Here is a 10913-nt window from a genome sequence, read left to right as displayed (position 1 = left end):
AACACAATACTATAAAACTTCTAGAAGAATACATAGGGATTCATTTTTGTGACCTAGAATTAAGAAAAGAGTTCATCATAAAAATTATAAACTTCTGCTCTGGGAAGGACACTGTGAAGAGGATGAAAAGGCAAGCCACAGACTGGAAGAAATATTGGCAAGTCACATCTAATAAAGGACTTGAATCCAAAATACATAAAGAATTCTCAAAACTCAGCAATAAGGAAACCAACAACCTAATTAAAAAATGAGTAAAAGATTTGAACCACCATTTCACCAAAGTAGACTTATAGTTGGCAAATAAATACAGTACATTAAAAGATGCTCAACATTATTAGCCAATAGGGAAATACAAATTAAAGCCATGATGGGACATCACTACACGCCTATCAAAATGGCAAAAATAATTTTAAGAATACAATTATCAGGGTTAGGGAGAATGCAGTGTAGTTGGAATTTGCATACATTTTCAGTGGGAATGTAAAAAGGTACAGCTACTCTGAAAAAACAGTTTGGCAGTTTCTTATAAAAATAAACATACTACTTCCATGCAACTCAGCAGTTGCACTTTTGGGTATTTATCCGAAAGAAATGAAAACTTATGTTTACAAACAAACCTGTACATGAATGTGTATAGAAGCTTTATTTCTAATAACCCCCAATTGGAAGCAACTCAAATTTGCATCAATAGATGAATGTATAAAACATATATATTGTGGTATATTCACATAATGGATCACTACTCAGCAATAAAAAAATGAACTTTTGATTCACCCATCAGCTTGGATGAATCATAAAGACAGTGTGCTACATGAAAGAAGCCAGTCTCAAAAGATTACATACTATATGATTTTGTTCATATGACATTCTCAAAAAGATAAAACTATAGTGACAGAGTGGTTGCTAGGGTTTAGGAGTAGAGGGAGAATGTAACTATAAAGAGAGGGCATGAGATAGTGTTTTGGGGTGATGGAGCTGTTCTGTATTCTGATCCTGGTATGGGTTATGTAAATCTATACATATATTAAAATTCATAGAACTATATAACAAGTCAATTTTACTGTATATTAATTTAGAAATAAAATTTAGAAATTTAAAAATTACCTTATAAAAAGGAGAATATGTACAGTATCAGAAGGATGATCATACATCCTAGTGGGCCTCAAACAGGACCACTTTATGCTTTTGTCCTGGTGTAATCATTAATAGTATCACTTGTAGAATGTCTGCTTTAATGGTAAATTATATGCTTATCCTAAATATGAAACTATATCCTTACTGTAAATATGAAACCATTCATTTTAATTTGAAATTTTAAAGTATACAAGGCAAAATTAAGAATTTATTTTTGTTTACCATTTATATGTAGTAGCATAGAAATTACATGGTATGCTCACTTTCCTTTAGGAAGAGAGGGATAAGAAAAGAATGGGGGCTTTAGCTGATATAAATATGACAAAATTAGAAATAAAAAATTCAAAAATATAAGGTGGCTCTCAATGGAAAGAAAATAAAGTGGTATTTTGATTAACAGCTTATGTTTATATTTAGAAACTTGATTGGTTCTTGAGACAAATGGGTGATTGAAAATGGTGGTCCTTTTGGGTTGCTGAAAAGTGAAATGATATGTGCTGATGTCACATATCTTCTGACTGTTCCTGATGAACATACTTCGTTCTCTGATGTCTGTGAATGGCAGTTGTGATAGAAGTCTGTGCATGGCCGTTACATGAACAACAACTGTTATGACAAAGGGAGCCACTATTACCCTAATATAAAGAGAGAAATTAGAGATAGTAGCCATACAAAAAACCTAAAATATATTAATTATTGTTGCCTACTTCTTTAATGGGGAAAAAGAGTATGTCATTAATGTCAAGCACATCCCAGAGTAGGCTCTCTTTAGAAGAGTGACTCAGTGCAATAATGTGAAATGCTTTGTCTTTGATTTTAAACACCATTAAATTGGCAGGCAGGGGGTGGGAGTATGTTGTTTAGCATAGAACTTTGCTTAACTGGTAACCGTAGCATTTTTCTCAGGCACTGTCATTGTGTCAAGCTGTGATGGAAAATGATACACAATACTGTGATATACAAGCTGTGATACACAATGTTAGTTATCATTGTGTCAAGATCTCATCCTTAACATCTCCAGTGATTTGTCTTCCCTGCAGTAAGTCAAACCTTCTTAGCCTGGTATCTAAGACCTCCATATTATGGCCCACCCTATCTATCTAAACTCTCATATCAATGTTTCCCATCACGCACTATTTACTGTGGTCATCTGTCTTCTTTACTATACTAGAAGCACACTGAGTTCTTTTTCCCTTCCATTCATATTGTTTTTCTTAGGTGGAATGCCCTAAGTTCTCTTCACACTAATCTAAACCCTTCGAAGCTCAATTCAAACCTCTCTGGTCCATGAAGCCTTCCTTGACTAGATCAACCTTCATTAATGTCCTTTGAGCTATGGCACTTACAATTATGACTACAGGTTTATAGTAATGACACTTTTCATTGTTTGTTGTTGTTTCAAATGTATTACTAGTCTCTTCCTCAAAAGATTGTATAGGCTATTGGCAAGGTAGTGTTCGTATCTCATAAGTCTTTTTGACTACTTGTAGTGCATGATAGGTGCTCAGTAAACATTTCTGATGGGAATGCCCATTCCAAATTATGTTTCACTGTTTTAAAGAATCACAAACTGATCACTTTTATCATCAGCTCCTTCCAGAACTTATTTTCTCTCCTATGATTTTCACTCTTTAGTTAATCATTGAGTGTTTTAGAGGTGTAAGACCAAAATAGTATATCTATCATGAAGTCATTTTGCAGTTCTAATCTTCTATTTGCATTTCCTTGTGCTGCTTTCTATCTTATAAGAACACAACACTGCCAAAAGCAAGCATGACTTCTTTTTTTCCCATTTATTTATTTTATTGCATTTTAGGTTTTGGGGTACATGTGAAGAACATGCAAAATTGTTGCATAGGAATACACGTGGCAGTGTGATTTGCTGCCTTCCTCCCCATCACCTACATCTGGCATTTCTCCCCTTGCTATCTCTCCCCAGCTTCCCACCCCCCACCGTCCCTCCGCTATTTCCCCCCAACTGACCCCAGTGTGTAGAAGCACGACTTCTTAAAGCAATTTAAAAAAATAGCTTCTTGTCCTCCAAGAGAGCTTAACCTCTGCTGAAGAACAAGAATGTAACTTTAGAATCTGACGAAATTTTTGCCAAGAGCCCTAAGTATCTTGGAGGAATAGTATAATAATCATGCTTGTGGTTGTAGTGATTGTAATGTTAGCAATCCTGGCCTGAAAATATTTTACTATAGGCACAGAGCACGAACTTTTCAGGAAGCCAAAAACAGTGAATGGTGATCATTGATGGAGGTGACGATAAAAGGTTAGAACTAGAATTAAAATCTTGGCTGAACTCAGAGGTACATGCAAAGGTGGGGTCAGTACAGCTAGGCAGTCAAGATCTAAGCAGTGGTTCAGGCATAACAGAGATTGTAAAAGTTCTCAAAAGAACTACAAAGAATCCTTTAAGTTGGTTCAATATTTACTTCATTCAGAAGCATTTAATTTACTTACCATTTGGGCGTGAGCCCATCTCAGTTCAAATCATCTCAAGATCATGGAAAGCCAAAGTACGTGTCTTAATCTGCTTCGATTGGGAAGTGTGGAAGCACAGGAAAAAAAAAATCACCCTTGAATTCTAGCAAAAGAGAATTCTAACAACAATAAGAACAGAATGATGCAAGTAATATGTATGTACAGGACTTACTTTAGGTGTGCCACACTATATTGTAAATTGGAAAGCAGACCTTCTGCTTTGTAGACGACTCAATGACTATTGATTTTGATACTGCTGAAATAAGAAGTTACTCATGCATATAGGTTCTGTCTGATACAATTCACAGCCCAATTGATTAGCTTCCAACAAATCTGAAAAAAAGGAGGATGGCAAACTCTGCTTTAAATAATAAATAATCATTACAGCTTACTAAGATATTATTCTGGCATGATGACTGAATCTGTCTTAGCATTTCTTCTGGTATAGAACAGTAGGCAATTTGAGAACTAGAATCATGTTAGAAGGGGTGAATAGATAACAGTTACTGAACATTATGCTCTGCTGGTAATGCCTGGCAAGGTAGACATTCAAGACCTGTCAGTGACTTGGCCTTTCAGCCAGTGAGATGACTATCAACTGTCATGAGTAAAGGTGTCTTATTCCTAGACACCAGGAAGAGCCTATGTGTTCATGAATACTTTGGCTTTGCTCTTTTTCTTGTTCTTCTTGCCAAACTTGTTTTTGCTCTTCTCCAGCTATCATTGCTCATGCTGTTATTCCTTTCTATGCTAAATACTCCATTACTGCCTGCCTAACAATCCAGATTCTACTTATTCTTCAAGGCTCAGTACAAGTTTGACTGTCCCACAAAGCACTATTTGGTTATTCCTATGGATGAGTTCTGCTTGTTCTGATATTCCAGTTTTCTTTTGCAACAAAATATCAGTCAGCATTCAGTTATGATAATCTTGTTTCTTTCATTCAAATTGAACTTAAATCGAATATTGAAACACACACGTATATTTATCTAATGCTTCCACAGTGCCTGGCACTGCCATAGCTACACAGCTGTACCATACTCACACACCACATTTGCTTCAGAATAGGGTCACTGTAGAATTTATTTTCCAAACCAGGATACTTTTGAGTGCAAAAGACAATGCCCATTAATAATTATTCTGGATTTCCTTTGAAATGCTTCTAAAAATAGAATGGGCTAATAGATGGGTAGAGAGAGGATCAATGAACAGTAATATGCTAATGGAAGATTTTAGGTGGTAGCTACTGTAAAATCATTTTCACCATTTATGTATATTTGAAATATTGCATGAGAAAATATTGAAAAAAATATAATTATGCTGATACATCACAGAGAAACTGAAATGTTATGGTCAACCCTAGCTCAGAGCTGCTGTTATTGACCTCAGAAAGAAAAGTATGAGTAGGTAGATAGAGGAAAGAAGGCAGTTTAGCTAATTGGATGAGCATGGTATAAACTAATAGATGAATTTAAGACCTAGAATTAGGTAAACTGCTTTAACATCAAGACAGTTCCAGGCCAGATATGGTGGCTCACACCTGTTATCCCAGTGCTTTGGGAGGTTGAGATGGGAGGATCAATTTAGCCCAGGAGTTCAAGACCAGCCTGGGAAACATGGTGAGACCCTGTATCTAAAAAAAATTTAAAAATTAGCCAGATGTGGTGGCACATGCCTGTAGTCCTCGCTGCTTAGGAGGCTGAGGCCAGAGGATCGCTTCAGCCCAGGTGTTTGAGGCTGCAGTGAGCTATGATTGCACCACTGCATTCCATCCTGGGCAATAGAGCAAGCCCCTGTCTCTAAAAGCAAACAAACAAGAAAGAGTGACAGTTCCATTTGTCTAATATCAAGGATGATATAGTTTAGTTGATAAGGAGCTTTTGGCCATTCTGTTTCAAATGGATTCTAACAGGGGGCAATGATATAACTGAGGGAGGAGAACTATTGAGGAGAAGTCATTATATTAACCCCCAACCTGGCACTTATGTAGCACCAGGTCTCTGTGAAGCACGTTTTTGGTAAGCCGACCTTTTGGTTTGCTGATTTCAGTAGCACTAGTTGGCATATCAGGTGGTAAGCATAGAAACATTCATTGAAAAATCCCTAAGAAATGCTGGTTTTCTTATTTGTTACTTTGCTTTACATGGCAGATGTGTTTCTGAAGGGAAAATGTGGATTTTAGCAGGGGCTGGGATGATTGGGAGAAATACCTAATGTAAATGATGGGAAATACCTAATGTAGAAATACCTAATGTAGATAATAGCATTAGGAGAAATACCTAATGTAGATGATGGGCCGATGGATGTAGCAAACCACCACCATGGCACAGGTATACCTATGTAACCTGCATGATCTGTGCATGTACCCCAGGACTTAAAGTATAATTTAAAGAAAAAAGGCCATATTTTCCTAAGATCTAACCCAATGCTTCCCAAAATTAGCTGCACGTTGTAATCATCTGGGTCATTTTACGAAATACTGGTACCTGGGGGTACCCCCATTGGTTTTGATTTATAATAACTGTGTATGGAGCATGGTCTGGGCATTAGGACTTTAAACATCTCCCCAAGTGATTCTAAAATTTGAGAACCACTGATTTCACTCTTAAAGACGCTGACAGATCTTCAATTTGAAGGAGCTCTTGATCATATGGATATCTCTCCAGTGAGGCTGAAACTGTTTCGGAGAGGAGAGGGTTGAGTCCCTGTTTCTAGGAGAGAAGGGCAAGCAAGAAAGAATTGTATATGAAGTTTTTCTCTGCAGATCAAAATTTATACTATGGTACTACTTCTACCAATTTTCATGTCTTTTGTCTTACCTCCTGCAATCCGTAGTCATAAATTTAATAATCATTTTATTATACTATGCCCCTAATTTTTCCATCTTGATATTTGCATATTAATTTATTGGATTTTCTCAGGTTGAGGTCCACCTGTTGTTTAAGAGCATTGTATATCTAATTAGGTCATATAATACAATACACTTGTCACCTGTCTCCTGTCATGACTAGTGGTGAAACATGGCCAGATGGGGATGATGAGGAACATTGTACTGTCCTGTTTCAGCTGTTTGATGGAGGTGTCTTAGGAAGTGGGTAAAAGTAGTATTTTACTAGAAACTATCAGTAGGAAACAGATAGTAAACAGTCTGTTTTAGGCACCTATATTTTTTTCCTCCCTTGATCAATAAGGCCAGTCACTTCTTACATTATCTATTGCTTATCTGTAATTGCCTGCAACAGTGACATGAACATCCTTTTTGCAGAGTCCTAGTATATGGTTGTAGGTCATCAGGGACCTATGACTTGAGTGGTTTGGTCTTGGCAGGTAGAAATGCCATTGGGTAGACAATGTATTTGATTTGCTGGTGGGACACTGATTTCAAAAGTAATTGCTTATTTAAAGTAAAATATCAACTGGAGTTGCATTATGATTTTAATCTTTTGGGAATCAATTATTAGACCACAAAATTGTTGTATATTAATTAGTGTCCACTTTACATTATTTTTAGTATGCCCAGAAAACCGTTAGATTTATCTCCTCTCTATATATTTTCAAAGTAATAACTTGAGCATTAATGGAATTGGAATTCATATTTGAGAAAATGAAGGCTGTGATATTATGAAAACCTGTTTATTCTATCTACCTTTCCTTTTTGTTTTTCTTTTCTTTTTTTTAATAGTTTAGAGTTATTGCTCTAAACCTAGTCCATTATTTATCAGGAAAACTCAACTCTACTTTTAATTGGCCTTGGGTTTATTCAATCTAACTATAATAATTTGATTTTTTATATAATATATTCAATCATGCTTTGCCATATGGTTAACATCATTTATACATAAAAGCTACTTGCTGTTCTACCTTTGGAAATCGTTAGAGAATCTCAGTAAGGGTTTTCTAGCCATCTGCTTCCCTTTCAAACCTTGTATTAATGTAGACATCTGCAGTGGTGACTCTAGGGTTATTAAACTACAGTGTCCAGTTAAATGCCCTTGTTCATAATTATCTAGAACTCTCGTCTACATTAAGAAATCACTTCGATTGTTTTGATATCAATGTGTCTTAAAGTGGACTTCCTAGTTTTACTGCATGGAGGGATATACCTGTCTGACATGCGTCTGTCTTTCCAGTGGGGTAGCTTCACTTTAAGCAAGCCACTGTAATAGGATGCAAACTTACCAAACATAATAGTTGTGGTGCAACTAGTCACATTATTAAAGTCTTCTTCACTTTGTTGGAAATAATTTTCCATGGTGGTTCTTTAAATTGGAGTACATTTCCCTAGTACATTTAAACATCTGTTTATAAATCTGTAATTGACAGAAAATGAAGGAGGTGAGAAAAACAGGCTCAAGTGCTATAAACTACTGCCAACTGAAGTCCAGAAATTGAAACAAATCATCTTTAATACTGTAATGTAAATCAATGGGAAAATGATGCAATTTATAAAACCTCATTGAGACTCAAATTTTGTGGAACACATTTATTGCCCAGGGTGATGAATATTTGTATTTGTACTGATGTTATTATCAATATTTTTAAACAAAAGACTATGTCTTTTAGTTAACAATTTAACTGTTTTATCTGAAGGAAAATGTGTAGTGAGATATGAAGTGAATCTATTGTCTCTAGCCTCCACATTCATTTGTAATAATATCTATAAATTTTTATTTGTAATATTTATAAACTTTTCACATTTTGATGGTAATAAACTTAAAAAAATGTCAACCAGAGAGCAAAGAAGAAAATTTAGAAGAACTTTTTTTTGTTTTTGTTGTTTCAGCACTGAGGATCAGTGAAATGACTTAACATCCATGAAATGATAAGTTATTCAGTTATGAAAGTAACCTCCAAGTACTGTAGTTAGTTAGGAGCATCTATTTTGACATTCAGTACAGGAAAAAAATCACTTTTACATAATGAAATAATATCACAGATAAGTAGTGAGATTCCTGTAAACCTGTAATTCATGGCACTTTGCACAGCTATCTTGATCTACTGAGTGAATTTGTAAGAAACAGTAAGAGGTAATTTTCTCATTTCGTGTGGAGTTTTTCCATTCTTTCTATCATGAAATACAGATCTCTGAACTAAATTACAGGCACAGAGTAATATTCAGGGTGCATGAGGAGACAAAGCAATTTAGACGGTTTTGTGTGATTAAAAACTGAAGCAAAACTCCCAAGCTCGATAACCACAAAATCTGTTTATTGCCAGCATAATCTTGGCAGTGATAAGTTATGTTCATGTTATTCAGTGTGACAAAAAAAGGGTCAACTACTTTTTTAAGAACATTTTTCTTGCTTTATAAGCATTTGGATGTACTTACTCCTGTTTCCTCAGGGTTTTCACTGACCTTACATGTTGGGATATATTCTGAAAGTAAGTAACCTTGGGAGGTTTTAGCAGTCTAAAGGAAAGGGAGGGCAAGGCTGGGACAATATTTTCACTGCACTAAAGGATGAGTGTATTTGTACACATATAATTGAATTATGTTTCCCTGGCCAATTGTAAATGCCTCAAGGGCAAGGATCTCAGTCTTTGATTTATTTGGAATTTCACAATAATACAAGACTAACTCATAGTAGTCACTCAGTAAATGTTTATTTAATGACACTGAGAAAATGTGTCACAGGGTGTCTGTACAGTGCCAAGTTCATAGAAAGCACTCACAGTTAAATTTTTAATAGTAAATAAAGTCATTCAGTGCTTGGATATTTTGATTGACTGTATATATTCCAAAGGCATGGATTCAGTTTAAGTGCTCACCACTTCAGAAGGTGCAGCTGATATTTTAACCACAAATTGTTAATACTTAACTGTTTCTTACCCCCAAGGAAGCCCTTTGACCCATGATGATAGAACCTTTTCAGAAAGAAGGAAAAACTCCATTTGATATGGCCACAGAATCTGGCAGGAGGATTCACTTTTAGATTTCAATGACAAGTAGGGAATATGGAAGTAAAATGAGTTGAATTTCAAAACAAATTGTGACTTTAGGTTTAATACATTTCAACACCAGTTCTAGTGTCTCTTCTGAATACAGCCGACCTGCTTCGCATCAGTTTACATGATGCCTGTTATTCTGTTTATAAATTTTGTAGAAATATAGACAGACAAACTCTGTCAGCTTAGAATTCTGCTTGAGACCAGCTCAAGAGGTTGAACAGTAGCTGGTATGCTTCATTAGAGGATTTAATTGACCTTGAAATGTAATGAGTTGTGTGTGTGTGTATGTGTATACTCTCGTTTTGAGGGGCTGTGTTAGCTCTGAGTATCTCTTTTCAGTGTTCTTAAATATACAGTAATATATATTTCAAAGTTATTATTGCTCTTATGTTCCCTCTTTGAGGCCACTTGTTTGCTTCAGGCTTTTTTTCTGCCTTTTCTGATTTTGGTTTTATACTCCCCTTTTCTTCTTTTGCATTTTTATTATTCCCCTACAAAGGTAATTGAAATTGCTTTGGAGAGCCTTTTAAGGAACACTTTTCAAGCTCAGAGTTTACCTCCCTGTGGTTGAAAACCACAGTAGAGTAATGGAGGGAAAGTAAACACTTTGGCTTATATGGTAATAACTGCCACTTCAAAAATGTAAAAATTATTAATTCAAAAAACTTCGAATGCTCTCTGGTCACACAGTGTAAAATTTTAGGACTGCAAGAGAGTTCCTATGGTCATTTGGTACTTCCTGAGCCTTCTGGAAATTTAATAGCCTCTGAGCTTTTCTTTAGCCTGAGGCGCAAGAGGATCCTGCTGCTTGCTTCACTGGGCTTGAAAATAGTGGGCAGAAAAAAATATTGTGCAAACACAGTGTGCAAAGTCTTTCATATACAGATACCTTTGCAGACTTCCTTTCAGTAGAAAGTGTACTTTCTTTCAGTGGTTGGATAGCTTACACTGAACCAATGACACCCTCTTGTCTGCTGCCCCTTTAGACCATGTATTTTTAAGATGGGTGACAGGTTCAGGGATATGGGCCCAGACTGGAGAACTGAGTGAAGAAATCCAAGCCTAAGCAGGAAGCAAGCAGACAACTTTGGTCTCATTAATGCCTGTTTTCAAGCAGAAAACAACCTCACCTAACCAAAGGGAAACTCTATGATTCCTGGGTTAGGGGATGCTCTATATTGAAAACAAGAATGCAGTGTGCTGAATGAGTGAAAGTGTTTGCCGTACACAAAGGGATGGGTGGCTGGGTGGAGATGGAGTCAAGGGGTAGGAAAGGGTCAGACATTGTTGAATATGGATGGGAAAAATGTGAACTGAATGCATTTTGAACAAATTTGATCATT

This window comes from Cebus imitator, unplaced genomic scaffold (genome assembly GCF_001604975.1).
Source record: "Cebus imitator isolate Cc_AM_T3 unplaced genomic scaffold, Cebus_imitator-1.0 Scaffold677, whole genome shotgun sequence".
In the NCBI taxonomy this organism is placed as follows: Eukaryota; Metazoa; Chordata; class Mammalia; order Primates; family Cebidae; genus Cebus; species Cebus imitator.
This window is presented reverse-complemented; position numbering follows the sequence as displayed.